The 25,745-nt window shown below is 36.3% G+C and overlaps 2 long non-coding RNA genes, 13 other non-coding genes and 1 pseudogene across 15 annotated transcripts; all 16 read left to right on the forward strand.

Annotated features, from left to right (window-relative positions):
- Window positions 1-155: 155 nt before the first annotated feature.
- Window positions 156-3,488, forward strand: LOC103008448 (uncharacterized). Its single transcript, XR_450691.2, has 5 exons — window positions 156-217; window positions 1,165-1,235; window positions 1,677-1,735; window positions 2,464-2,546; window positions 3,429-3,488. It is a non-coding gene; the product is annotated as an uncharacterized LOC103008448 (long non-coding RNA).
- LOC114237334 (small nucleolar RNA SNORD113/SNORD114 family) lies at window positions 566-640 on the forward strand. Its single transcript, XR_003623023.1, has one exon. It is a non-coding gene; the product is annotated as a small nucleolar RNA SNORD113/SNORD114 family (small nucleolar RNA).
- On the forward strand, window positions 1,373-1,447 carry LOC114237307 (small nucleolar RNA SNORD113/SNORD114 family). The gene has a single exon (XR_003622999.1). It is a non-coding gene; the product is annotated as a small nucleolar RNA SNORD113/SNORD114 family (small nucleolar RNA).
- LOC114237325 (small nucleolar RNA SNORD113/SNORD114 family) lies at window positions 1,888-1,962 on the forward strand. Its single transcript, XR_003623015.1, has one exon. It is a non-coding gene; the product is annotated as a small nucleolar RNA SNORD113/SNORD114 family (small nucleolar RNA).
- Window positions 2,879-2,954, forward strand: LOC114237321 (small nucleolar RNA SNORD113/SNORD114 family; annotated as a pseudogene).
- A 324-nt stretch (window positions 3,489-3,812) lies between the features above and the next one.
- LOC114237341 (small nucleolar RNA SNORD113/SNORD114 family) lies at window positions 3,813-3,887 on the forward strand. The gene has a single exon (XR_003623030.1). It is a non-coding gene; the product is annotated as a small nucleolar RNA SNORD113/SNORD114 family (small nucleolar RNA).
- A 1,176-nt stretch (window positions 3,888-5,063) lies between these two features.
- On the forward strand, window positions 5,064-5,138 carry LOC114237335 (small nucleolar RNA SNORD113/SNORD114 family). The gene has a single exon (XR_003623024.1). It is a non-coding gene; the product is annotated as a small nucleolar RNA SNORD113/SNORD114 family (small nucleolar RNA).
- Window positions 5,139-6,193: 1,055 nt separating this feature from the next.
- On the forward strand, window positions 6,194-6,265 carry LOC114237295 (small nucleolar RNA SNORD113/SNORD114 family). The gene has a single exon (XR_003622987.1). It is a non-coding gene; the product is annotated as a small nucleolar RNA SNORD113/SNORD114 family (small nucleolar RNA).
- Window positions 6,266-18,375: 12,110 nt separating this feature from the next.
- On the forward strand, window positions 18,376-23,224 carry LOC103008256 (uncharacterized). Its single transcript, XR_009007388.1, has 6 exons — window positions 18,376-18,451; window positions 19,245-19,320; window positions 20,236-20,320; window positions 21,092-21,175; window positions 22,494-22,579; window positions 23,126-23,224. It is a non-coding gene; the product is annotated as an uncharacterized LOC103008256 (long non-coding RNA).
- On the forward strand, window positions 18,880-18,953 carry LOC114237344 (small nucleolar RNA SNORD113/SNORD114 family). Its single transcript, XR_003623033.1, has one exon. It is a non-coding gene; the product is annotated as a small nucleolar RNA SNORD113/SNORD114 family (small nucleolar RNA).
- On the forward strand, window positions 19,669-19,741 carry LOC114237280 (small nucleolar RNA SNORD113/SNORD114 family). The gene has a single exon (XR_003622976.1). It is a non-coding gene; the product is annotated as a small nucleolar RNA SNORD113/SNORD114 family (small nucleolar RNA).
- LOC114237340 (small nucleolar RNA SNORD113/SNORD114 family) lies at window positions 20,448-20,520 on the forward strand. The gene has a single exon (XR_003623029.1). It is a non-coding gene; the product is annotated as a small nucleolar RNA SNORD113/SNORD114 family (small nucleolar RNA).
- LOC114237281 (small nucleolar RNA SNORD113/SNORD114 family) lies at window positions 21,933-22,006 on the forward strand. Its single transcript, XR_003622977.1, has one exon. It is a non-coding gene; the product is annotated as a small nucleolar RNA SNORD113/SNORD114 family (small nucleolar RNA).
- On the forward strand, window positions 22,913-22,983 carry LOC114237316 (small nucleolar RNA SNORD113/SNORD114 family). The gene has a single exon (XR_003623008.2). It is a non-coding gene; the product is annotated as a small nucleolar RNA SNORD113/SNORD114 family (small nucleolar RNA).
- A 683-nt stretch (window positions 23,225-23,907) lies between the features above and the next one.
- On the forward strand, window positions 23,908-23,982 carry LOC114237345 (small nucleolar RNA SNORD113/SNORD114 family). Its single transcript, XR_003623034.1, has one exon. It is a non-coding gene; the product is annotated as a small nucleolar RNA SNORD113/SNORD114 family (small nucleolar RNA).
- Window positions 23,983-25,443: 1,461 nt separating this feature from the next.
- Window positions 25,444-25,515, forward strand: LOC114237269 (small nucleolar RNA SNORD113/SNORD114 family). Its single transcript, XR_003622966.1, has one exon. It is a non-coding gene; the product is annotated as a small nucleolar RNA SNORD113/SNORD114 family (small nucleolar RNA).
- Window positions 25,516-25,745: the final 230 nt, after the last annotated feature.

The following is a 25,745-nucleotide window of genomic DNA, read 5'->3' on the forward strand; positions in this document are numbered from 1 at the left end:
GTCTGATATTATTCATTTTTTAAAGAGGAAATTTGTTAAGTATTACCCCAGATTAACATATTACTAAATGATTGACTAAATGTAAGGTGGAGTGCACAGAACAATGCAGATAATGTCTTGATCTTGTTATATCTGTTTTGCTTTGTACTTCTCAGAAAGAGGACCCTGAACTCAGGAGCTCATGGGAGCATCTCTGTGTAGGAGCATTAAGTCCAGTGTGAGTAATAATCAAAGTTCTTGTCCTGGTTTGGGTGATTTGTTCAGGGTATCCCTGTAATAATTCAAAATGTATTAAATATAAGAAAAAAGACCAACTATGGTCCAGCGATTAAATTGGAAGTGTCTGAAACATTATGTTGATTAATCTGTTTTTACAACAATGATGATTAATGGAAAAGGTATATTCAATTAGGCAATGATTCTAAAGAAAAATGATAGGGATACTGAAGGCTCCTTTCCTTGCATTTTTTGTAATTCACATATATTTACTTAATTTTTATTAGTAGACTGATGAATTAATGTATAAACAACTGTAGAGGAGAATGAAGAAAAAGTGGCCCAACCCCAGATCAGTGATGAAGTCTGATGACCTAGGAGTCTTATACGATGAATGCCACGTGTCTGGAAGTCTGAGGTCCAACACAAAACAAAATCTAATCTGTTTCCTCTCTCGCAAATGATCCTGTGGATCGATGTTAAGAGTTTACAAGGGTACTGTTCTTGTAATTTTGGATTCATGGATTTATATATTATTAATATAAATCGATCAATGATAGAGCCAATAAACAAAATACAAATAAATAAAAATGAGGATTTTGCTTTGTCCACCTATGAATATACGCGAGAGGCAAGAAGTACTATTAATATAAACTGAGGAAACTGATGCATGTTAAGAAATAAATAGACCAACGGTGTTACCTCTTTTCCTAAGGATCATACAGACACTGACCTTGATAAGTAATACCTAGTTTTATAGGCCTGGGTCTGTCTCAGTAGAGGATGTCAATCTTGTTTCCTATGTATATATCTCATATGTACATATATTCAGAAAAATTAATAAATACCTTTCTCAATGAAAAAGTGAAATGATGTAAACAAAGACTGATGGATCTTCTTTTGAAAGATCTAAATTTTTAATCATCCGCCTCATCTTGTACTCCCCAGAATCGACACACTCAAGCTGATTCAAGCATTTTCTGTGGTTTCCTCTGTGTGTTAAGAGCCTAGAGATGAATGTGAGTAAAGGTTAAGTTCTTGTGTTTAAGAAGTTTTTTTTTAAGGGTATTCACTGCACTGTTAAAAGTGTGAAATATAATCCAAAACACCAGTCATAGAAAATGTCCATGAGAATGAAGAAACAGAGGCTCAGGTGTGGACCAGTGATGACCGTTGGTGGAGTATGAGCCATGGACGATGACTACTTAGTGTCTGAAACTCTGAGGTCCAATCAGAAACGAAATATAGTCTGTTGCCTCTGTTTGAAGTGATCTTATGGAAAGATGTTAGGATCGTTTTTCTAAGGATCATATTATATTTATATTTATGCTTATATATGTGTATAAATTATGGAAAAGAATAAATACTTTCATGTCTGAGTAAACAAAATGAAGAAAACCAGGACCAATTCAGAGAACGTCTCAATTTTTTTTTTTTCTGCTCTGCTCTGTACTCCTCAGAACGGACGCATGCTGGTGGGTTTAAGCATCTTGCACGATCCTGTGCTCTATAGACCAATGTGAGTAATACAGTAATTAAATTCATGTCTTTGAGAGCTTTTTTTTTCTCAACTATTCACTATATTGTAAAAGTGTGAAACATAATATCAGTCACTTAATGAATTAATCAATGAACTATGCCGATGAGAATAAAGAAATAGAGGCCCATATATGGACCAGTGATGATGACTGATCTCGTACGAGTCATGGATGGTGAATACTATGTGTCTGAAACTCTGAGGTCCAGTAAAAAAAGAAGTATAATTTGTCACCTCTATTTGACATGCTATTACTGACAAGTATTAGGAAAATAAAAGAACAGTTTTCTTGGTTTGTGTTTATGAGTCTTTGATTTTATTGATACTATAAAAATTAGCCCAAAGAAATAATCAATGTACAAGTGTAAATAAGTTAAGATGAAGAGGCTGAAGCATATTCACTCTTAATATATGTGGTGAGTCAATAAAAACTATTAACATTGATTGAAAATACTGAAGTTCATTAGGAAATGTAAGTGGCTCAGATGTCTGACCTCTTTGGTTGAGAATGATACAGACAGTAAATAACCATCAAAGTTCTTATTCTTGGTCTGTGTCAAGCTTGATGCTGTTTTGTTTAAGAATAAATTAATAAACATGACCCCAATGTACTGTTTTCCTAAGTACGTGACCACGTGAAAGTTGAAATGTACGTATCAGTGGAGTGTCTCTCAATCTTCTTATCATCTTCTCTGCTTTGTATTCCTCAGAATGGATGCACCTGAATTGGTTAAGCATTGACCATGATTAGGAGCTCTGCTGGTTGTCCTGTGTATAAGTACATGTAGTCCATGTAAGTAATTGTCAAATTCTTCTCTTGGTTTGGGTGTTTGTTTATTTGCTGTGATAATAAAAAATAGCATTAAATGTATTCAAAGAAGGCTAGTCATGGTCTATGGATAAATATAGAATTGACATGAGATGTTATGTTGCTTAATAGGTATTTGCCTCAATGAAGATGATTAATGAAAGAAGAATATTCAATGAGGCAAATGATTCTATAGATAGATATTAAGGATATTAAGGATCTAGTCCTTGAGTATTTGTGATTCACAGATATTTATTTTATTATTATTGATGAATTGATCAATAAATATAGATGAGAATGAAGAAAGAGTCCAATCGTGGACCGATGATGACAGCTAGTGACGTATGAGTTGTATATGATGAGTACTTGTGTGTCTGAAACTCTGAGGTCCAGCACAAAGAAATCCAGCCCATTCCTTCTGTTTAAAGTGATTCTATAGACAGATGTCAGGAATATACAAAGATATTGTTCTTGATCTTTGTGTCTGTGAATTTTACAAAATCTTATTCTAAAAGAATAAATGGCAGGATAAATAAACAAATGTGTAAGTAAAAATGAAGAGGCTGAAGTATTGTTCATCTTTAAAATGTATAATAAAGAAAATAATACTAATATAAATTGAAATCAATATTAAATGGATCAAGTGTATTACATCTTTGACTAAGGATGGTATAGACAGTGATATGTACAGTTTCTGATCTGAGTTAGTTACAACTTTGATGCTGAATTTGTTAAGAGGAAAATAAATAAATATTACCATTAATCAATAAATACCTAAATGACTATGTATATGGATGGTGGAGACAATGAATCAATGGAGAGAATGTCTCCATCGTTTTATTTTCTTCTCTGCTTGGTACTATTCAGATTGGATCCTCCAAGCTGAGTAAGATTGTCATGTTGCCTCCATGTCAGGAAAGAGACAAAGGTGAGTAACGGTCAAAGTTCTTGTCTTGGTTTGGGTTATTTGTTTAAAGGTTTCACAGTATTATTTAAAAAAATAATAAATATAATAAAAATGAACTATGTCCAAATTTAAAAATCATATGAAATATTATGTTATTTAATCAACATTGAAATTCACTGATCAAAGAGATAAAGTCTACATGGGATATGGCTCTATATACTATGCTTGGGATACGCAAATATCTTGCTCTTGGGTTTTGGAATCATGTATTCATTATATTATTATCAGTGAATTAATTTGATTTATTTAATACTGATGCAGAAATGAATGAAGAAAAAGAGAAACATACCAGTGATAACAACTGGTGGCATATGAGTTATAAACAATGAATACTATGTGTCTGGAACTCCGGGGTCCAACACAAAACATAATTAGTTGAATCTCTCTCTTGGAAATGATCCCGTAGACCAGCAGTCCCCAGCATTTTTGGCACCAGGGACCGGTTTCGTGGAAGACAATTTTTCCACGGATGGCGTGGTGGGAGATGGTTCACGCGGCAATGCAAGGGATGGAGAGCAATGGGGAGCGGCAGACGAAGCTTCGCTCGCTCGCCCGCTGCTCACTTCCTGCTGTTAAGCCGGTTCCTAACAGGCCTTGGACCAGTACCGGTCCGCAGTCCGGGAGTTGGAGACCCCTGCTGTAGACAGATGTCAGAAATATACAAATATTGTGTTCTTATTTTGAGTTCATAGATTTAGATTTATTATTACTAATGGATTGACGGTAGAATAAAATAGAAGTAAATAGATAAAGAAGAATGTTAAGCATTGTCCAACTATGAACATACGTGGTGAGGCAAGAAATATTACTAATAAAAATTGAAGAAGACACTGATGCCTCCTAAGAAATAAATGAATCAAGGATGTTACCTCTGTGGCTAAGAATCATGTAGGCTGATAAATAAGAGTCAGTTTTATTTGCTGGATCAGTTTCAAGTTTGAGAGTTTCCTTTGTTAAGAGAAAAAAAAAATCTATATCATGAAAAATATATAAATACCTAAATGACTGAGTAAATGAACGATGGAAAGCAGGGATCAGTGGAAATAAGGTCTCAATTATCTTTATCATCTGCTCTGCTCTGTAGGCCTCAGAATGGACACACCTGAGCTGATTTAAGCATCTTCCATGGGTACCAGGTCTATGGTTGCACCTGTGTGTTAGGAGCATACAGACCAATGTGAGTAATAGTCAAAATTCTTGACTTATTTTAGTGTTTTTAAAAAAAGAATATTCACTGTATCATTATGAAGTATTGATGTGAAGTATAATTGCATAAGGCTAACTATAGCCCAGTGACAAATATGGAATTGATTATATAAATATGGGGTTGATTATATTGATTAATGCATATAGGAAAATCAGAATAATAAATGAGAGAGATATATTGATGTGAGAATTATCCTATATACAGTTTAGGGCTATCAAGGCTCTTCTTGGGTTTCTGTGAATAATAGGGTTTAAAAATTATTGTTAGTGAATTAATGAATTAATCAATGGACAATGTACAAACGACTGAAGAAAAGGAGGGACAATACTGGATCGATGATGACTATTGGTGTAGTCATGTATGTCGTGTATGATGAATATGTGTCTGGAACTCTGAGGTCCGATGCAAATGGAAACTAGTCCATTGCCCTGTGTGAAGTGATCCTATAGACAGATGCCATGAATATACAAGAATCTCATTTTTGGTTTACGTTCATGTATTCTCTATTTTTATAGTCAGATCAATGAAATAATTGATAAATACATACATAAATAAAGATGAAGTTCATTAAGCATTGTCCAATTATAAAAATATGTAGCAAGACAAGAAATACTATTAACTTATTTTGAAAATACTTCTGTTTATTAGGAAACAAATCATACAAGGGTGTTACCTCTGGCTAAGGATTTTATAGGCGGTGTGAAGTAGTTAATAGGCAATGTCCATATTCTGTGTCAGTGGCAAGATCGTTATTGTTTGTTTACTTAGGAGACATTAAGTAAACATTTTCGAAAGTTGCCAATTTCCTAAATAACTCACTAAATGAAAGGTGAAATACAAGGACCAATGTTGATTAGGTCTCAGCCTTTTAAAATCATCTCCTCTGCTCTGTACTCCTCAGAATGGACCCCCTCAAGCTGGCTTAACGATTCTTCCATGATCAAAAGTTCTATGGTTTAGAGCATGGTGACCAATGTGAGTAATAGTCAAAGTTATTGCCTCAGTTTGGGTTGTTTGTTTAAGGGTATTCATTGTATTATTTAAAAATGTGAAATATAATCAGTGAATGCCAACCATGGCCCCCAAATGCAATTAATAAGAAGCATTATGTTTATTAATCCAAATCAAAACATTGAGGTCAATTAATGGAAGAGATGGTTTGCTGAGGGAAATAATTCTACAGACAGATGTAGGGATTAGTCCATGCTAACCTTGGACTAACAATAAGTAAAGTTAGACGTGAAAATGAAGCAATTATGATGACTAATCCATACATTCAACACAAGGCTGATTAACAAAAGAGATCTGGACTTTTCTCTCTGTAGAAAATGATTCTACATACAGATGTTAGGGATATTAAAACTACTTGAAAAATTTATGAGTATATGTTTCTCATTATGAATTAACGATTTATCTCTAAACAAAATTATAATTGAATGAAAAAAAGAGGCTGAAGTCTGAAGTAATACTGAGGACTGGTGGCATGTGAGTCAAGGAAGAGCAATGCTTACCTAGAACTCCGAACTCCAAAGCAAAAAGAAATCTAGTCCATTCTTCTGATATAAATGAGCCTATAAAGACTTGTTAAGGATATCCAAGGATCTTATTTTTGGGCTTTTGAGTTTCATAGATATTGATTGCTTATTAAAAGTTAATCAATACAATAATAACTAAACAAATGTATGAATAAATGAAGGAAAAATAGGGCCAAATCTGGAATAACTATAGAGTATGTGATAAACATTATTGCCAATCTATTTCTAAGGTACCGAAGTCTATTAAAAATATGTAGAGGCTTTTATATCATGAGACCCAGAGAGAGATGTTTGTAATTGTTGATGTTTATGTTCTGGGTTATCTTTGGGTTGCAGGCATTTTTTTTTTTTAATTAAGAAATGGGAAAAAATAGTTTATATAATTGAACCCCCTTACTACATTAAAGAGGGCTTAACATGAACCAGTGACAAAAATGTGTCATATGACAAGTTATGATCAAGCCCTTGGCTTCAGTGTTCTATTGGTAATACTCCACAGTGTATATATAAATCAAATCTTCATGTTGTACATTTTAAATATATGCAAACTATGTTTGTCAATTACTCCTCAATAAAGTTGGGAATAAAAAGTATATAGTCCCGTGACACTTAATGATAGTGAGGGGCTGGATGCAGTTACTATTAATGAGTGTTATTGAACTGAGTTTGTATACAAGGATACTGATCTTAGTATTATAAATTAATAAATAAGTTAATACCTTAATAAGATCAAAGGGGACAAAGCACCTGGCCAGTGATGAATATGTTCATGAATATGTTCATATGGTGAAACGTGATTCATCAGTTTTACTCCTGTTGTGTCCCTCTTGAGAAAAAAGAATCTTAGCTCTGGCCAGTTTGAATAAGGGGGATTAGACAGATATACACAATAGGCATTTGTCTCTTGGTTTCTGGGAAGTTAAACATTTTGCATTTTGTTTACGACACGAATAGTTTGTCAGATTCTTTCACGCGTTAAAGAATGGATGAATGGGGCTTCCCTGGTGGCGCAGTGGTTGAGAGTCTGCCTGCTAATGCAGGGGACGCGGGTTCGAGCCCTGGTCTGGGAAGATCCCACATGCCACGGAGCAGCTGGGCCCGTGAGCCACAATTGCTGAGCCTGCGCGTCTGGAGCCTGTGCCCCGCGACGGGAGGGGCCGCGATAGAGAAAGGCCCGCGCACCGCGATGAAGAGCGGTCCCCGCACCGCGATGAAGAGTGGCCCCCGCTTGCCGCAACTGGAGAAAGCCCTCGCACGAACCGAAGACCCAACACAGCCAAAAATAAAAATAAATAAATAAATAAATAAATAAGAAAATCCTTTAAAAAAAAAAAAAAAAAAAGAAATCATCCCATCTATAAAAAAAAAAAAAAAAAAAAGAATGGATGAATGAAAATTAGAGCTATTAATAAGTAGCTACCGACAAATAAATTCAAAGAAGACCAAATATGGATATATGCTGAAGATATGCAATGTGGCAAGTTTTATGAAGTCATCGAATTCAGTACAATTTTTTAAAAGTTTGAGGGTTTTACATTCACTTTCACAGCTACTTATTATTCCATATTAGGTTTGCACCACAGTTTATAAACATTCCTCTGTGGAAAAGATCTAAGCTGTGAATTGAGTGAAGCAATCCACAGGAAAATGTAAGATATTTACGGTGTTTGGATGTGGAGTGGTTGGTGGGCCCATGGTGGTTCTTTCTTACATCTTTAAAGAATGCAGAAGTTAAATGAAAACGAGTCAAGCACGGATCCATGATGTGAATGGAATGCAGTCTGAATGTGTCTTGTGATTAATTCGTTTCTGCATCACTGAAGTTCATTTCAAAAGGAGATTTGATATATCTGTGGGAATAAGTGTATAGCTAGATTTCAGTAATTTTCAAGCATCTAATTCTGGGATTTAAATGGATCATGGGGACTTCTTACATTATTCTAAGGGAATAAATTAAAGAATCAATAGACGGATAGATAGATAGATAGATAGATAGATAGATAGATAGATAGATAGATAGATAGATAAAGAGAGTAAAGCTGGGTTAATTAAGAAAAAATGTTGTGAGACAGAAATTTTTGTTCATATAATTCTGAAGCACGGCAGTGCATTAAGAAACCAGTAGATCAAGGGTTTTACCTCTCTGGGATAGGTTAATAATAGAGCAGTGTTCTTGAGTGAGAATCAGAATCACCCGGAGGGCTTGTTAAACTACGGATTGCTGGTCCCACTCTCAGCAATTCTGATTCAGTAAAATTAGTGTAGGGTCCGCTAATCTGCATTCCTAACACGTTCCCAAGTTCTGCTAATGCTGCCTATCAGGAAACAACGTTTCGAGAATCACCGATAAAGTCAAATATATGTCATAATAGTTAGTGCTGTTGCTGTGTGTCAGTGGTGAGTTCCAGGTTGCTTATTTTTAAAGAAATAACAAATACATTAATTAATAAATATCTAAAAGTCTAAGTAAATGAAAGGGGAAAAGCATGGTCCAATGGAGAAAATGTCTCATTCTTTTAACATCATCTTTGTACTCTACAAAATGGGTACACCTGAACTGATTTAAGCATTCTGAAAAGACCAAGATCTGTAGGCTGCCAGTATGTTTAGGAATGTGTATTTTAAATGAGTGCGTGGCTATATACATGAACAAAATCAAACAAGGATAGGCCTGTACTAAGGATGAAGAACCAAAGTATATGAGTAATTTGATTATGATTAATTTGATCACTTGGGATGATTTTAAAAACAGGTTGAGTCCATGTCATTCATTTTATAGCTCTTTAAATTTGTTTTAGGTTTTCCCTACACATTCCTTAATTGATAACGATGTAAGCTATTTTCATTATGAGGACGGAGCACATAGGAGACGTAAGTACTAGTCAGTATTGTAGTGCTGATGGTGGGTTCATGCTATATATAGAAGCAATATACAAATTATATGAAGAAAAGGCCAACCATGGACCGATTCTGGACTATATTTTACGATCAAAACATCTACGAACTACTGAGGTCCATTACAAAAAAATATTAAGTGTTTACATTTGTGGGAATGAGCCCATGGATAGATTTCAGTAATATTCAAGGATCGTATTCTCAGTCTTCGGTGCTTCATGGATTTTGATTTTATTAAGTGAATAAATGAAAGAATAAACAGATATGTCAGTGTATAAAGATGAAAAGGGTGAAGCATATCAAACTATGAAAATATGTGGTGAGGTATGAATTACTATTAATATAACTTAGAACCATGAGAGCTCATTAAGTGATAAATGGATCAAGCAGGTTACACTTTGGGGTAAGGATGATATAGATAGTTATATGTATTAGGCTGTCTTCTTGCTTTGAGTCAGTCATGAGTTTGAGTAGTTTGTTTACTTTAGAGAAAAAGAAGTATATCACACTATAAAATAATAAGTACTTAAATATTAAGAAAATGAAATGAGAAAACCATGTACTAATGGGAAGAATGTCTCAATATTTTATTATCTGCATTGCTTATACTCAGAATGAATGAACTGAACTGATGTAAGCCTTTTGCCATGGCTGTGAATTCTGTATTAAGAGCAAAGAGACCAATGTGAGTAATAGTCAAAGCTCTTATCTTGGTGTGGGTGGCTTGTTTAAGAATATTCACTGTTTTGTTAAAAACATGTATTAAGTATAATCTAAGAAGTTAGCCATGGCCCACTATAGGTTTCATATGTCACATATGTCCCTTAATGAATAGGTGCAAACTAAGATTGATTAATGAAAGATATACTTGCTGAGGGAAATTATTCTATGTACAGATGTTAGGGATACTTGAAACTCTTGTTCTTGAGTTTTTGTGATTCATGTAAATTTATTTTATTATTATTAGGCAATTAAAAATTAGAAATCAATGAGTGTGCAAATGAATGAGGAGAAAGAGGGCAAATCCTGGACCGATAAGGGACCGCTGGTGGGGTATGAATCACGGGTGATGGATGATATGTATCTGTCTCTGAGGTACTGTACAGAAAGAGATCTAGTCTATGGTCTCTGTTGGAAGTGATCCTCAAGACAGACTAGGAATAAACTAAAGTCTGTTCTTGGACTTTTGTGGTTCATGAATTTTGATGGTATTATTGCGACAAAAAATCAATAACAAAATCTATACAATTACGTAAATAAAGATGAAAGGGTGAAGTACTGTCCCGTTATATGAGACAAGAAATACTATTAATTTAATTTGGAAATATGAGTATCCATTAAGATATAATTGGATCAACACTATATAAAAGTTAGTTATTAAATTCTGGAAAGTATTTAATTAATTAATTAATTTATTTATTTATTTACATCTTTATTGGAGTATAATTGCTTTACAATGGTGTGTTAGTTTCTGCTGTATAACAAAGTGAATCAGTTATACATATACATATATCCCCATATCTCTTCCCTCTTGCATCTCCCTCCCTCCCACCCTCCCTATCCCACCCCTCTAGGTGGTCACAAACCACCGAGCTGATCTCCCTGTGCTATGCGGCTGCTTCCCACTAGCTATCTATTTTACATTTGGTACTGTATATATGTCCACGCCACTCTCTTTTTGTACCAGCTTACCCTTCCCCCTCCCCGTATCCTCAACTCCATTCTCTAGTAGACCTGCATCTTCATTCCCGTCTTGCCCCTAGGTTCTTCATGACCATTTTTTTGTTTGTTTTTAGATTCCATATATATGTGTTAGCATATGGTATTTGTTTTCTCTTTCTGACTTACTTCACTCTGTATGACAGACTCTAGGTCCATTCACCTCACTACAAATAACTCAATTTGCTCGGTGGTTTGTGACCACCTAGAGGGGTGGGATAGGGAGGGTGGGAGGGAGGGAGACGCAAGAGGGAAGAGATATGGGAACATATGTATATGTATAACTGATTCACTTTGTTATAAAGCAGAAACTAACACACCATGGTAAAGCAATTAGACTCCAATAAAGATGTTAAAAAAACCCCAAATAACTCAATTTTGTTTCTTTTTATGGCTGAGTAATATTCCATTGTATATATGTGCCACATCTTCTTTATCCATTCATATGTTGATGGATACTTAGGTTGCTTCCATGTCCTGGCTATTGTACATAGAGCTGCAGTGAACATTGTGATACATGACTCTTTTTGAATTATGGTTTTCTCAGGGTATATGCCCAGTAGTGGGATTGCTGGGTCGTGTGGTAGTTCTATTTTTAGTTTTTTAAGGAACCTCCGTACTGTTCCATAATGGCTGTATCAATTTACATTCCCACCAACAGTGCAAGAGGGTTCCCTTTTCTCCACACCCTCTCCAGCATTTATTGTTTGTAGATTTTTTGATGATAGCCGTTCTGACTGGTGTGAGATGATATCTCATGGTAGTTTTGATTTACATTTCTCTAATGATTAATGATGTTGAGCATTCTTTCATGTGTCTGTTGGCAATCTGTATATCTTCTTTGGAGAAATGTCTATTTAGGTCTTCTGCCCATTTTTGGATTGGGTTGTTTGTTTTTTTTAATATTGAGCTGCATGAGCTGCTTGTAAATTTTGGAGATTAATCCTTTGTCAGTTGCTTCATTTGCAAATATTTTCTCCCTTTCTGAGGGTTGTCTTTTCGTCTTGTTTATGGTTTCCTTTGCTGTGCAAAAGCTTTTAAGTTTCATTACATCCCATTTGTTTATTTTGTTTTTATTTCCATTTCTCTAGGAGATGTGTCAAAAAGGATCTTGCTGTGATTTATGTCATAGAGTGTTCTGCCTATGTTTTCCTCTAAGAGTTTGATAGTGTCTGGCCTTACATTTAGGTCTTTAATCCATTTTGAGTTTATTTTTGTGTATGGTGTTAGGGAGTGTTCTAATTTCATTCTTTTACATGTAGCTGTCCAGTTTTCCCAGCACCACTTATTGAAGAGGCTGTCTTTTCTCCATTGTATATTCTTGCCTCCTTTATCAAAGATAAGGTGACCATGTGTGCCTGGGTTTTTCTCTGGGCTTTCTATCCTGTTCCATTGATCTATATTTCTGTTTTTGTGCCAGTACCATACTGTCTTGATTACTGTAGCTTTGTAGTATAGTCTGAAGTCAGGGAGCCTGATTCCTCTAGCTCCGTTTTTCGTTCTCAAGATTGCTTTGGCTATTGGGGGTCTTCTGTGTTTCCATACAAATTGTGAAATATTTTGTTCTAGTTCTGTGAAAAATGCCAGTGGTAGTTTGATAGGGATTGCATTGAATCTGTAGATTGCTTTGGGTAGTAGAGTCATTTTCACAATGTTGATTCTTCCAACCCAAAAACATGGTATATCTCTCCATCTGTTTGTACCATCTTTAATTTCTTTCATCAGTGTCTTAAAGTTTTCTGCATACAGGTCTTTTGTCTCCTTAGGTAGGTTTATTCCTAGGTATTTTATTCTTTTTGTTGCAATGGTAAGTGGGAGTGTTTTCTTAATTTCACTTTCAGATTTTTCATCATTAGTGTATAGGAATGCAAGAGATTTCTGTGCATTAATTTTGTATCCTGCTACTTTACCAAATTCATTGATTAGCTCTAGTAGTTTTCTGGTAGCATCTTTAGGATTCTCTATGTATAGTATCATGTCATCTGCAAACAGTGACAGCTTTACTTCTTCTTTTCTGATTTGGATTCCTTCTATTTCTTTTTCTTCTCTGAATGCTGTGGCTAAAACTTCCAAAACTATGTTGAATAACAGTGGTGAGAGTGGGCAACCTTGTCTTGTTCCTGATCTTAGTGGAAATGGTTTCAGTTTTTCACCATTGAGGATGATGTTGGCTGTGGGTTTATCATATATGGCCTTTATTATGTTGAGGTAAGTTCCCTCTGTGCCTACTTTCTGGAGGGTTTTTATCATAAATGGGTGTTGAATTTTGTCGAAAGCTTTCTCTGCATCTATTGAGATGATCATATGGTTTTTATTCTTCAATTTGTTAATATGGTGTATCACATTGATTGATTTGCGTATATTGAAGAATCCTTGCATTCCTGGGATGAACCCCACTTGATAATGGTGTATGATCCTTTTAATATGCTGTTGGTTTCTGTTTGCTAGTATTTTGTTGAGGATTTTTGCATCTATGTTCATCAGTGATATTGGCCTGTATTTTTCTTTCTTTGTTACATTTTTGTCTGGTTTTGGTATCAGGGTGATGGTGGCCTCATAGAATGAGTTTGGGAGTGTTCCTCCCTCTGCTATATTTTGGAGGAGTTTGAGAAGGATAGGTGTTAGCTCTTCTCTAAATGTTTGATAGAATTCACCTGTGAAGCCAACTGGTCCTGGGCTTTTGTTTGTTGGAATATTTTTAATCGCAGTTTCAATTTCAGTGCTTGTGATTGGTCTGTTTATATTTTCCATTTCTTCCTGGGTCAGTCTCGGCAGGTTGTGCATTTCTAAGAATTTGTCCATTTCTTTCAGGTTGTCCATTTTATTGGCATATAGTTGCTTGTAGTAATCTCTCATGATCCTTTCGTTTCTGCAGTGTCAGTTGTTACTTCTCCTTTTTCATTTCTAATTCTATTGATTTGAGTCTTCTCCCTTTTTTTCTTGATGAGTCTGGCTAATGGTTTATCAATTTTGTTTATCTTCTCAAAGAACCAGCTTTTAGTTTTATTAATCTTTGCTATCGTTTCCTTCATTTCTTTTTCATTTATTTCTGATCTGACCTTTATGATTTCTTTCCTTCTGCTAACTTTGGGGTTTTTTTGTTTTTCTTTCTTTAATTGTTTTAGGTGGAAGGTTAGGTTGTTTCTTTGAGATGTTTCTTGTTTCTTAATGTAGGATTTTATTGCTATAAACTTCCTTCTTAGAACTGCTTTTGCTGCATCCAATAGGTTTTGGGTCGTCGTGTTTTCATTGTCATTTGTTTCTAGGTATTTTTTGATTTCCTCTTTGATTTCTTCAGTGATCTCTTGGTTATTGAGTATTGTATTGTTTAGCCTCCATATGTTTGTATTTTTTACAGATTTTTTTCCCCAGTAATTGATATCTAGTCTCATAGTGTTGTGGTTGGAAAAGATACTTGATATGATTTCAATTTTCTTAAATTTACTGAGGCTTGATTTGTGACCCAAGATATGATCTATCCTGGAGAATGTTCTGTGAGCACTTGAGAAGAAAGTGTATTCTGTTGTTTCTGGATGGAATGTCCTATAAATATCAATTAAGTCCATCTTGTTTAATGTATCATTTAAAGCTTGTGTTTCCTTATTTATTTTCATTTTGGATGATCTGTCCATTGGTGAAAGTGGGGCATTAAAGTCCCCTGCTATGATTGTGTTACTGTCAATTTCCCCTTTTATGGCTGTCAGTATGTGCCTTATGTATTGAGGTGCTCCTACGTTGGGTGCATAAATATTTACAATTGTTATATCTTCTTTTTGGATTGATCCCTTGATCATTATGCAGTGTCCTTCTTTGTCTCTTGTAATAGTCTTTATTTTAAAGTCTATTTTGTCTGATATGAGAATTGCTACTCCAGCTTTCTTTTGATTTCCATTTGCATGGAATATCTTTTTCCATCCCCTCACTTTCAGTCTGTATGTGTCCCTAGGTCTGAAGTGGGTCTCTTGTAGACAGCCTATATATGGGTCTTGTTTTTGTATGCATTCAACCAGTCTATGTCTTTTGGTTGGAGCATTTAATGCATTTACATTTAAGGTAATTATCAATATGTATGTTCCTATTACCATTTTCTTAATTGTTTTGGTTTTGTTATTGTAGGTCTTTTCCTTCTCTTGAGTTTCTTGCCTAGAGAAGTTCCTTTAGCATTTGTTGTAAAGCTGGTTTGGTGGTGCTGAATTCTCTTATCTTTTGTTTGACTGTAAAGGTTTTAATTTCTCTGTCAAATCTGAATGAGATTCTTGCTGGGTAGGGTAATCTTGGTTGTAGGTTTTTCCCCTTCATCACTTTAAATATGTCCTGCCACTGCCTTCTGGCTTGCAGAGTTTCTGCTGAAAGATCAGCTGTTAACCTTATGGGGATTCCCTTGTGTGTTATTTGTTGTTTTTCCCTTGATGCTTTTAATATTTTTTCTTTGTATTTACTTTTGATAGTTTGATTAATACGTGTCTTGGCGTGTTTCTCCTTGGATTTATCCTGTATGGAACTCTCTGTGCTTCCTGGACTTGATTAACTATTTCCTTTACCATATTAGGGAAGTTTTCAACTATAATCTCTTCAAATATTTTCTCAGTCCCTTTCTTTTTCTCTTCTTCTTCTGGGACCCCTATAATTCGAATGTTGGTGCGTTTAATGTTGTCCCAGAGGTCTCTGAGACTGTCCTCATTTCTTTTCATTATTTTTTCTTTATTCTGCTCTGCAGTAGTTATTTCCACTATTTTATCTTCTAAGTCACTTATCCGTTCTTCTGCCTCAGTTATTCTGCTATTGATCCCTTCTAGAGAATTTTTAATTTCATTCATTGTGTTGTTCATCACTGTTTCTTTGCTCTTTAGTTCTTCTAGGTCCTTGTTAAACGTTTCTTGTATTTTCTCCATTCTATTTCCAAGATTTTGGATCATCTTTACTATCATTATTCTGAATTCTTTTTAAGGTAGACTGCCTATTTCCTCTTCATTTGTTAGGTCTGGTGTGTTTTTACCTTGCTCCTTCATCTGCTGTGTGTTTCTCTGTTTTCTCATTTTGCTTAACTTACTGTGTTTGGGGTCTCCTTTTTGCAGGCTGCAGGTTCGTAGTTCCTGTTGTTTTTGGTGTCTGTCCCCAGTGGCTAAGGTTGGTTCAGTGGGTTGTGTAGGCTTCCTGGTGGAAGGGACTAGTGCCTGTGTTCTGGTGGATGAGGCTGGATCTTGTCTTTCTGGTGGGCAGGTCCACGTCTGGTGGTGTGTTTTGGGGTGTCTGTGGCCTTATTATGATTTTAGGCAGCGTCTCTGATAATGTGTGGGGCTGTGTTCCTGTCTTGCTAGTTGTTTGGCATGGGATGTCCAGCACTGTAGCTTGCTGGTCTTTTGAGTGGAGCTGGGTCTTGGCGTTGAGATGGAGATCTCTGGGAGATTTTCACCATTTGATATTTCGTGGAGCTGGAAGGTCCTTTGTGGACCAATGTCCTGAACTTGGCTCTCCCATCTCAGAGGCACAGCCCTGACGCCTGGCTGGAGCACCAAGAGCCTGTCATCCACATGACTCAGAATAAAGGGGAGAAAAAAAAGAAAGAAAGGAAGAAGAAGATAAAATAAAATAAAATAAAATAGTTATTAAAATAAAAATAATTATTAAAAAAACTTTTTTTAAAGTAATAAAAAAGGAAAGAAAGAAAGAAGAGAGCAACCAAACCAAAAAACAAATCCACCAATGATAACAAGTGCTAAAAACTATACTAAAAAAAAAAAAAAAAGAAAGAAACGGACAGACAGAACCCTAGGACAAATGGTAAAAGCAAAGCTGTGGAGACCAAATCACAGAAGCATACACATAGACACTCACGAAAAGAGAAAAAGGGGAAAATATATATATATCCTTGCTTCCAAAGTCCATCTCCTCAATTTGGGATGATTCGTTATCTATTCAGGTATTCCACAGATGCAGGTACATCAAGTTGATTGTGGAGATTTAATCCGCTGCTCCTGAGGCTGCTGGGAGAGATTTCCATTTCTGTTCACACAGCTCCCGGGGTTCAGCTTTGGATTTGGCCCCGCCTCTGCATGTAGGTCGCCTGAGGGCATCTGTTCTTTGCTCACACAGGACGGGGTTAAAGGCGCAGCTGCTTCGGGGGCTCTGGCTCACTCAGGCGGGGGGAGGGAGCGGTACGGAGGAGGCGGGGCGAGCCTGCGGCGTCAGAGGCATCCTGACGTTGCAGCAGCCCGAGGCGCGCCGTGCGTTCTCCCGGGAAAGTTGTCCCTGAATCGCGGGACCCTGGCAGTGGCAGGCTGCACAGGCTCCCGGGAGGGGCAGTGTGGGTAGTGACCTGGGCTCGCACACAGGCTTCTTGGTGGCGGCAGCAGCCTTAGCGTCTCATGCCCGTCTCTGGGGTCCGTGCTGACAGCCGCGGCTCGCGCCCGTCTCTGGAGCTTGTTTAGGCGGCGCCCTGAATCCCCTCTCCTTGCGCACCAGGAAACAGATAGGCAAGAAAAAGTCTCTTGCCTCTTCGGCAGCTGCAGACTTTTTCCTGGACTCCCTCCCGGCTAGCCGTGGCGCACTAGCCCCTTCAGGCTGTGTTCACGCCGCCAGCCCCAGTCCTCTCCCTGCGATCCGACTCCTGCAGCCCGAGCCTCAGCTCCCAGCCCCGCCCGCCCCGGCGGGGGAGCAGACAAGCCTCTCTGGCTGGTGAGTGCTGCTCGGCGCCGAGCCTCCGTGCTGGAATCTCTCCGCTTTGCCCTCCGCACCCCTGTGGCTGTGCTCTCCTCCGTGGCTCTGAAGCTTCCCCCTCCGCTACCTGCAGTCTCCGCCCGTGAAGGGGCTCCTAGTGTGTGGACACCTTTCCTCCTTCACGGCTCCCTCCCAGTGCTGCAGGTCCCGTCCCTATTCTTTTATCTCTGTTATTTCTTTTTTCTTTTGCCCTACCCAGGTACGTGGGGAGTTTCTTGCCTTTTGGGAGGTCTGAGGTCTTCTGCCAGCGTTCAGTAGGTGTTCTGTAGCAGTTGTTCCACATGTAGATGTATTTTTGATGTATTTGTGGGGAGGAAGGTGATCTCCACGTCTTACTCTTCCACCATCTCGAAGCTCCTCTCTCTGGCAAGTATTTTAGTAACAACTGACCTATCTTGAATTTTCATGAATATTTTTTTCACTTATACCAAACACTGAGCCTTCATTTTACTTGGCCTTGTCATATTTTTGTTTTATGTAATAAATTTACTAGAGTTGTATTAAAAAAATAAAAGAAATAATTGGATCAAGGGTATTACCTCTTTGGCTAACTATCACATAGCCAGGGGTAATATATAGTCAATGTTACTATTCTGGATCAGTAGTCAGTTCAATGTTGTTCTCTTTTTTTAGGAGATGAGACAAAGAATTATTAACATCAATTAGTAAATATTTAAATGCCTAAGAAAGTGAAATGTGGACAGCAATGACCAATGGAAATAATGCTTCAATCTTTTTATCATCTGCTATGCTTTGTACTCCTCAGGGTGGGTACTCAATGCTGTTCAAGGTTCTGCCATGATCCCTGTGGTCAAAAAATTTACATTTGCATCTACGTGTGTGGATCAGCGTGAGTAATAATTAAATTTCTTGTCGAGGCGACTAATGGCATTCACTATCTGGGACTTCCCTGGTGGTCCAGTGGTTAAGACTCCGTGCTTCCACTGCATGGGGCGAGGGTTCAATCCCAGGTTGGGGAACTAAGATCCCACATGTTGCGCAGCCAGTAAAAAAAAAACTATGAAATATAATGACAGAAGGCCAACCATAGCCTGATAATGAAGCTGGTGTTGACATGAAGCATGATGTTGATTAATTGATATAGTAAACATTGAGGTCAAATAGAGAAAGAGATCTAGTCTCTGTGGGAAATAATTCTATAGACAGATCTTAGGAATTTCAAGAGACTTCTTAGTTTTCTGTGATTTACATGAATTTATTTTGTTATTATTTGTGAATGATTGAATTAAACAAAAGATGAAGAATAAGGGTAAATTCTGGGCCAATGATGATGACTGGCGCATATGAGTCATATACAGTGAATATTACGTGTCGGGAGCTCTGAGGTCCAACATAAAAAGAATCTAGTACGTTCACCCTGTTTGACATGTTCCATTAGACATTTGTCACATATATGCAAGGATCTTTTTCTTGGACTTGTGGCCATAGATTTAAAAAATATTGTTATAAAAGAATCAATAGCAGAGTAAGGCTGATGTTTGATTGATTAAGAGAAAAATAAATAAATATTACTATAAATTAATAAATACCTAAATTACTGTGTATATGAATGGTAGAAAGTATGGATTAATGGCGTGAATGTCTCAATCTTTTTATTACCTTCTCTGCTTGGTACTCTTCAGAACAGATACTGGAGCTGATTTCAGCTTCCACCATGATCAAGGTTACTGTACTGCCTCTGTCAGGAAAGAGACAAAGGTAGGTAATGGTCAAAGATCTTGTCTTGGTTTGGGTCTTCGTTTAAGGGTGTCATGGTATTATTAAAAATTCTTAAATCAAAAAGTTAACTATTGTCAATGATAAATATGTATGAAACATGTTGATTAATCAATAATGTGTAACACTGAGATTGAATAACAGAAGAGGTATGATCCATGTGGGAAATGATTGTATAGACAGACTGTAGAATCTTGCTCTTGGGTTTGTTTTTTTTTTTGTGAATTATATACTTATTTTATTATTATCAAAGAATTAATAATTATTAATAGTTTAATCAATACAAATATAAACACCAGTGAAGAAAATGACACCCTAATATGGAATAACATGACATTGATGACTACTGGTGACATATGAGTTGCGGATGATGAAAATAAGTGTCTGAAATGCTGAGATCCAATACACAACATAATGTGTTCGATCCTTCTTTTGGAAATGATCATATAGACAACTGTCAGAAATATACAAAGGTCATGTTCTTATATTAGATTCATAGATTTAGATTCATCATTATTAATGGATCATAGATAGAACCATTAGAGAAAGATAAAAGGGAAAATGAAGCATTATTCAATCATGAACATATGTAGTGAGGCAAGATATATTATTAATATATATTGAAAACAGTGAAGCCCTTTAAGAAATAAATGGATCAAGGGTGTTACTTCTTTGGCTAAGGATCATGTAGACATAGATAATTAGCAGTCAGTTTTATTATTCTGGATCAGTTGCAAGGTTGAGGTTGTTCTCTTTGTTAATAGAAAAAATGTGTATATATAATGAAAAATTAATAAATACCTAAAAAACTGGAGTAAGTGATGTGGAAAGGAAGGACCAATGTAGATAAGGTCCTAACTTTTTTTTTTATAAACTGTTCTGCTCTGTACTCCTCAGAGTGAACACTCTTGAGGGATTTAACCATCTTCCATGATCACAAGCTCTTTGGTTGCATCTATACATTAGAAGCATGGAGACCACTGTAAGTCATAGTCAAAGTTCTCGTGTTGGTTTGGGTGGTTTGCTTAAGAATAGTTACTGTATGATTAGTGTGAATTAATGAATTAATAAACAATTTAGAAATGAACAAAGAGAAATTGAGCCAATCCTGGACCAATGATGATGACTGATGATTTGAATCAAGGATGATAAATAATATGTGTCTGAAACTCTGAGGTCCAGCAAAAAGAAGTCTAATGCATTAACTCTGTTTGTAAAGATCCTATAGATAAAAGTCAGGAATATACAAGGATCTTGTTTACTCTTTGTGTTCATTCATGCATTTTCACTTTACTGTTATAATGGAGAAATGAAATAATCAAAAACCAAATATGTAAATAAATAAAGCTGAATGGGTGAATCCTTATCCAATTATAAAAATATGTGGTCATGCAAGAAATACTGTTAATAAATTTGAAAACAGTGAAGTCCAAAGAGAAACAAATGGTGCATGACTGTTAAATCTTTGGCTAAGAATAATACAGACAATAGTAAGATTACTTACTGTAATCAGTAAGATTACTTACTGTAATCAGTAAGATTACTTACTGTAATCAGTAAGATTACTTACTGTAAGTCACTGCTCATTTTCTGTGTCAGGGACAAGTTTTAAGTTCATTTTTTTAAGAGAAAATGAAACAAACATACTCCAAATTAACGATTGTCTAAGTCACTAAAAATGAAATGCAGAAGCAAGGATCAATGGACATGAGTTCTCAATATTTTATTATCTGCTCTGACCTGTACTTCTCAGAATGGATGCCCTTGAGCTGATTTAAGCATCTTCCATGGACAGGAGCCCTATGGTTGCATCTGTGTTAGGAGGATGGAGAACAATGTGACTAGTAGTCAATGTTTTTGTCTTGGATTGAGCCGTATTTTTTTTTTTAATTATTACTTTAAAAGATATTATTTAAAAAATTAAATATTAACAAAAAAGTCCAAGCATGCTAATGTCAAATACCAGATACAAAACAATATGATTAATCCACATATGAAACACTGAGTTCAGTTAATGAAAGAGTTGGGTGTCAGGGGAAATGATTGTATAGATAAATGTTAGGGATATTCAAGCTCTTACACATAATTTTTTGTGTGATTTCTGTTTTTTTTTTTTTTTTGGCTTTGTTGGGTCTTCGTTGCTGTGCATGGGCTTTCTCTGGTTGCGGCGAGTGGGAGCTACTCTTCATTGCAGTGCTTGGGCTTCTCGTTGTGGTGGCTTCTCTTGTTGTGGAGCACAGGCTCTAGACATGCAGCTTCAGTAGTTGTGGCACGCGGGCCCTAGAGCTCACAGGCTTCAGTAGTTGCGGCACATGGGCTCAATATTTGTGGCATGAGGTCTCTAGGGTGTGCGGGCTCAGTAGTTGTGACTTGCAGGTTCTAGAGTGCAGGCTCAGTAGTTGTGGCGCATGGGCTTTGTTGCTCTGTGGCATGTGGGATCTCCCCGGACCAGGGATTGAACCCGTGTCCCCTGCATTGGCAGGTGGTCTCTCAACCACTGGGCCACCAGGGAAGTCCCTGATTTATGTTTATTTAAATAATAGTGAATTAATTAATAAACAAGTGTAGATGACAGTAGAGAAAAGTGCCTCTCCTGGACCATTGGTCATGACTGGAGGCATAGGAGTCATATATGGTGAATACCATGTGTCTGTAACCCTGATTCCACACAACGCAAAATCTAGCCTATCTTCTGTTATAAATGACCCCATGGGTCAATGTTAGGAATATACAAACATTATATTCCTATTTTGGGTTAATAGATTTAGACATATTATTAATAATAAATCAGCAATCTAGCCATTAAAAAATGTAAAAACACACATAAAAAGAAGAAGGCGAAGCATTGTTCACTAGGAACATATGTGGTCAGGCAAGAAATATTATTAATAAAATAGAAAACATGCCTTTTAAACAGTAAACGAATAAGTGTTTTGCCCTTTTGCTGAAAGGATCATACAGACACTGATAAGTAAGAGTCAACATTGTTGTTCTGGGTCAGTCTCAAGTTTAAGGTTTTCTTTTCTTAAGAGAAAAAATACTATGTTATGAAAAATTAATGAATGCTTAAATGAGTAAGTGAAATGTGGATAACAAGGATCAATGGAGATAAGGTCTGAAATTTTTTATCATCTTTTCTGCTCTGTACCTCTTAGAATGGGAGCACTCAAGCTGGTTGAAGGATTCTTCTATGGTCCTGAGAGCTCTGGTTGCATTCACGTGTTAGGACTGTGGAGACCATGTGAGTAATAGATAAATTTTGGCCTTAGTTTCAATATTTTATTTAAGGCTATTGACTGTATTATTGCAAGTTGTGAAATATAATCAATGAAATCCAAATAGCCCAGTGTGAAATATGGGATTAATATGAAGTACTATATTGATTCATTCATAAAATGAAAAATGAGAGTAATTAATGAAAGATGTTGACAAAAGAATGATTCTAAATATATATTAGAGATTTCTAAGCCCTTTGGTGGTTCCGATGAATAACCATTTTTAAAATTATAATTACTGAATTATGAATTGAGCAATAAGTAATGTAGAAATGAATGAGTAAAAAGAGGTATGGTATTGGATCAATGATGACTACTGGTGGCATATGAGTTGTGTACAATGAATACGTTCTGGAACTCTGAGGTCTGATGCAAAAGAAATGTCTTTTTTCTCTTCATGCATTTTCATTCTTTATTATAATTGAAGCAATGAAAGAATCAATAAACAAACATGTGGACAAATGGAGAGAAAGTCTCAATCTTTTTATCGCCTTCTGTTTGGTACTTTTCAGAATAGAAGCTCAAAGTGATTTCAGCCTCTATTGTGATCAAGGTTATCATTTTCAGGTTGGTATAAGACAGAGACCCAGGTGAGTAATGACCAACGTTCCTCTCTTGGTTTGGGTAATTTACTTAAGTGTTTCCATTGTATTCTAAAAAGTAATAAATGCAATCAACAGGTTAATAATGGCCCATTGATAAATATGACCTGAAACCTTATACTGATTAATTGATATTGTAGGGACTTCCCTGGTGGTGCAGTGGTTAGAATCTGCCTGCCAATGCAGGGGACACGGGTTCCAGCCCTGGTCCGGGAAGATCCTACATGCTGCAGAGCAACTAAGCCTGTGCGCCACAACTACTGAGCTGCGCTCAAGAGTCCATGAGCCACAAGTACTGAGCCCGTGTGCCTAGAGCCTGTGCTCCGCAACGAGAGGAGCCACCACAATGAGAAGCCCGCGCACCACAACGAAGAGTAGCCCCTACTTGTCACAACTAGAGAAAGCCTGAGCGCGGCAACAAAGACCCAATGCAGCCAAAAATAAAATAAATAAATAAATAAATAAATAAATAAATAAATTTATTTAAAAAAATTGATATTGTATAACATTGATATTCATTAATGAAAGAGTTGTAATCTATTTTGGTAATGATTAGAGAGAAGTTATGGATATTCGAGTGTCTTGTTCTTTGGCTTTTGTTAATCATGTATTTATTTTATCATTTACTATCAATGCAGTAATGATTTAATTGATACAAATATATAAATGAATGAACTAAAATTGGGCTTAAATGAACCAGTGATGAGAATTGGTAGAGGTTGAGGCACAGCTGATGAATAATAAGTATCTGGAACCCTGAGGTCCAAGACAATACATAGTCTATTTTCATGTTTATTTGATCCTATGGACAGATGTTAGGAACGTATAATTTTCAAGTTCTTCGATTAAGTTTTAAAATTATTACTCGATCAATGAGAGCACCATTAAAGATACATAAATAATAGATTACAAAGAAAAGATAAATTATGTTCTCATTATGAACATCTATGATGAGACAAGAAATATTAATAAAAATTTCCAGCCCTGATGACCACTATGAAATAGATGGGTCAAGGGTGTCATCACTTTTGCCAGGTATCAGATGGACTTGAACAATTAGGAGTCAATTTTATTGTTCTGAGTCAATCTTAAGTATGAGGTTGTTCTTTCTGTTAAGAGAAAACAATTTCTACATTATGAAAAAGTTATAAATTCCTAAATGACTGGGTAAGAGAAATGTAGAATGCAAGAGTCAATGGAGATAAATTTCCTTTTCTTTTTTTCTCATTGACTGTGCTTCATATTGTTCAAAATGGACACATTCGTGCTGTTGAAGCATTATTCCACGGTGATGCACCTTAAGATTGCATCTCTGTATTAGAAGCACAGAGACAAATGTAAGTAATAGTCAAATTTCTCATCTTACTTTCAGTGATTTTTTTTTCCCCTGTGCATTCAGTGTATTACTTGAAACTTCCATATAGAGTAACAGAAGGCCAGTGTAGCTCAGTGATAAATATAGACCTTCATTAAACACTAATTGATTAATGCATAGATGTATAATAGCATAAAATTTAAAAAGAGATACGTTGCTGTGAGAATGATCTATTTACAGTTAGCGATATCATGACCCTTCTTGGTTTTTTGTTTTTTTTTATAAATTAATTAATTTATTTTTGTCTGTGTTGGGTCTTCGTTTCTGTGCGAGGGCTTTCTCTAGTTGCGGCAAGCGGGGGCCACTCTTCATCGCGGTGCGCGGGCCTCTCACTATCACGGCCTTTCTTGTTGCAGAGCACAGGCTCCAGACGCGCAGGCTCAGTCGTTGTGGCTCACGGGCCCAGTTGCTCCGTGGCATGTGGGATCTTCCCAGACCAGGGCTCGAACCCGTGTCCCCTGCATTGGCAGGCGGATTCTCAACCGCTGCACCACCAGGAAAGCCCTCTTCCTGGGTTTTGTGACTAATAATTTTAAAATTATTATGAGTGACTTACTGAATTAGTCAATAAACAAATAGAAATGAACAAAGAAAAGAGTAAAAAGTATTAAAAAGTATTAAATTAATCAAAAACTTACTCATAGTTCAATGATAAATATAAGAAATATTCTTTTGAATAATTGATAATGGGCAGGATTGAGGTCGAAAATTGGAAGAGATGGACCCTTAATGGGAAATGATTCTGTAAACTGAGGTTAGGGGTATTGAAGTGTGTTATTCTTGGAATATTTAGTGAACCATATATTATTTTATTATTCCATATAGAAATGATGGAAGAAAAGAGACTCAGTGATGGACCAGTGATGATGATTGTGATGGGAAGAGTCCTGAATGATGAAAACATGTCTGAAACTCTGAGGTCCAACCCAGACCATAAGTAGTCTCTTCCTTCTGGTGAAACTGTTTCTATAGAGAGATGACAGGAATATAAATAGATCACATTTTTGTATGGGTTTCATAGACAGATTTGTTATTGTTAATAGATCTATAATGAACCATTAAGCAAATATAGATGAACATAAGGAAAAACAGGGTGAAGCGAGACAAAAGATACTGTTAATAAATATTGAAAACACTGATGCCCATTAAATAAAT

This window comes from Balaenoptera acutorostrata, chromosome 3, assembly GCF_949987535.1.
Source record: "Balaenoptera acutorostrata chromosome 3, mBalAcu1.1, whole genome shotgun sequence".
Lineage (NCBI taxonomy): Eukaryota > Metazoa > Chordata > Mammalia > Artiodactyla > Balaenopteridae > Balaenoptera > Balaenoptera acutorostrata.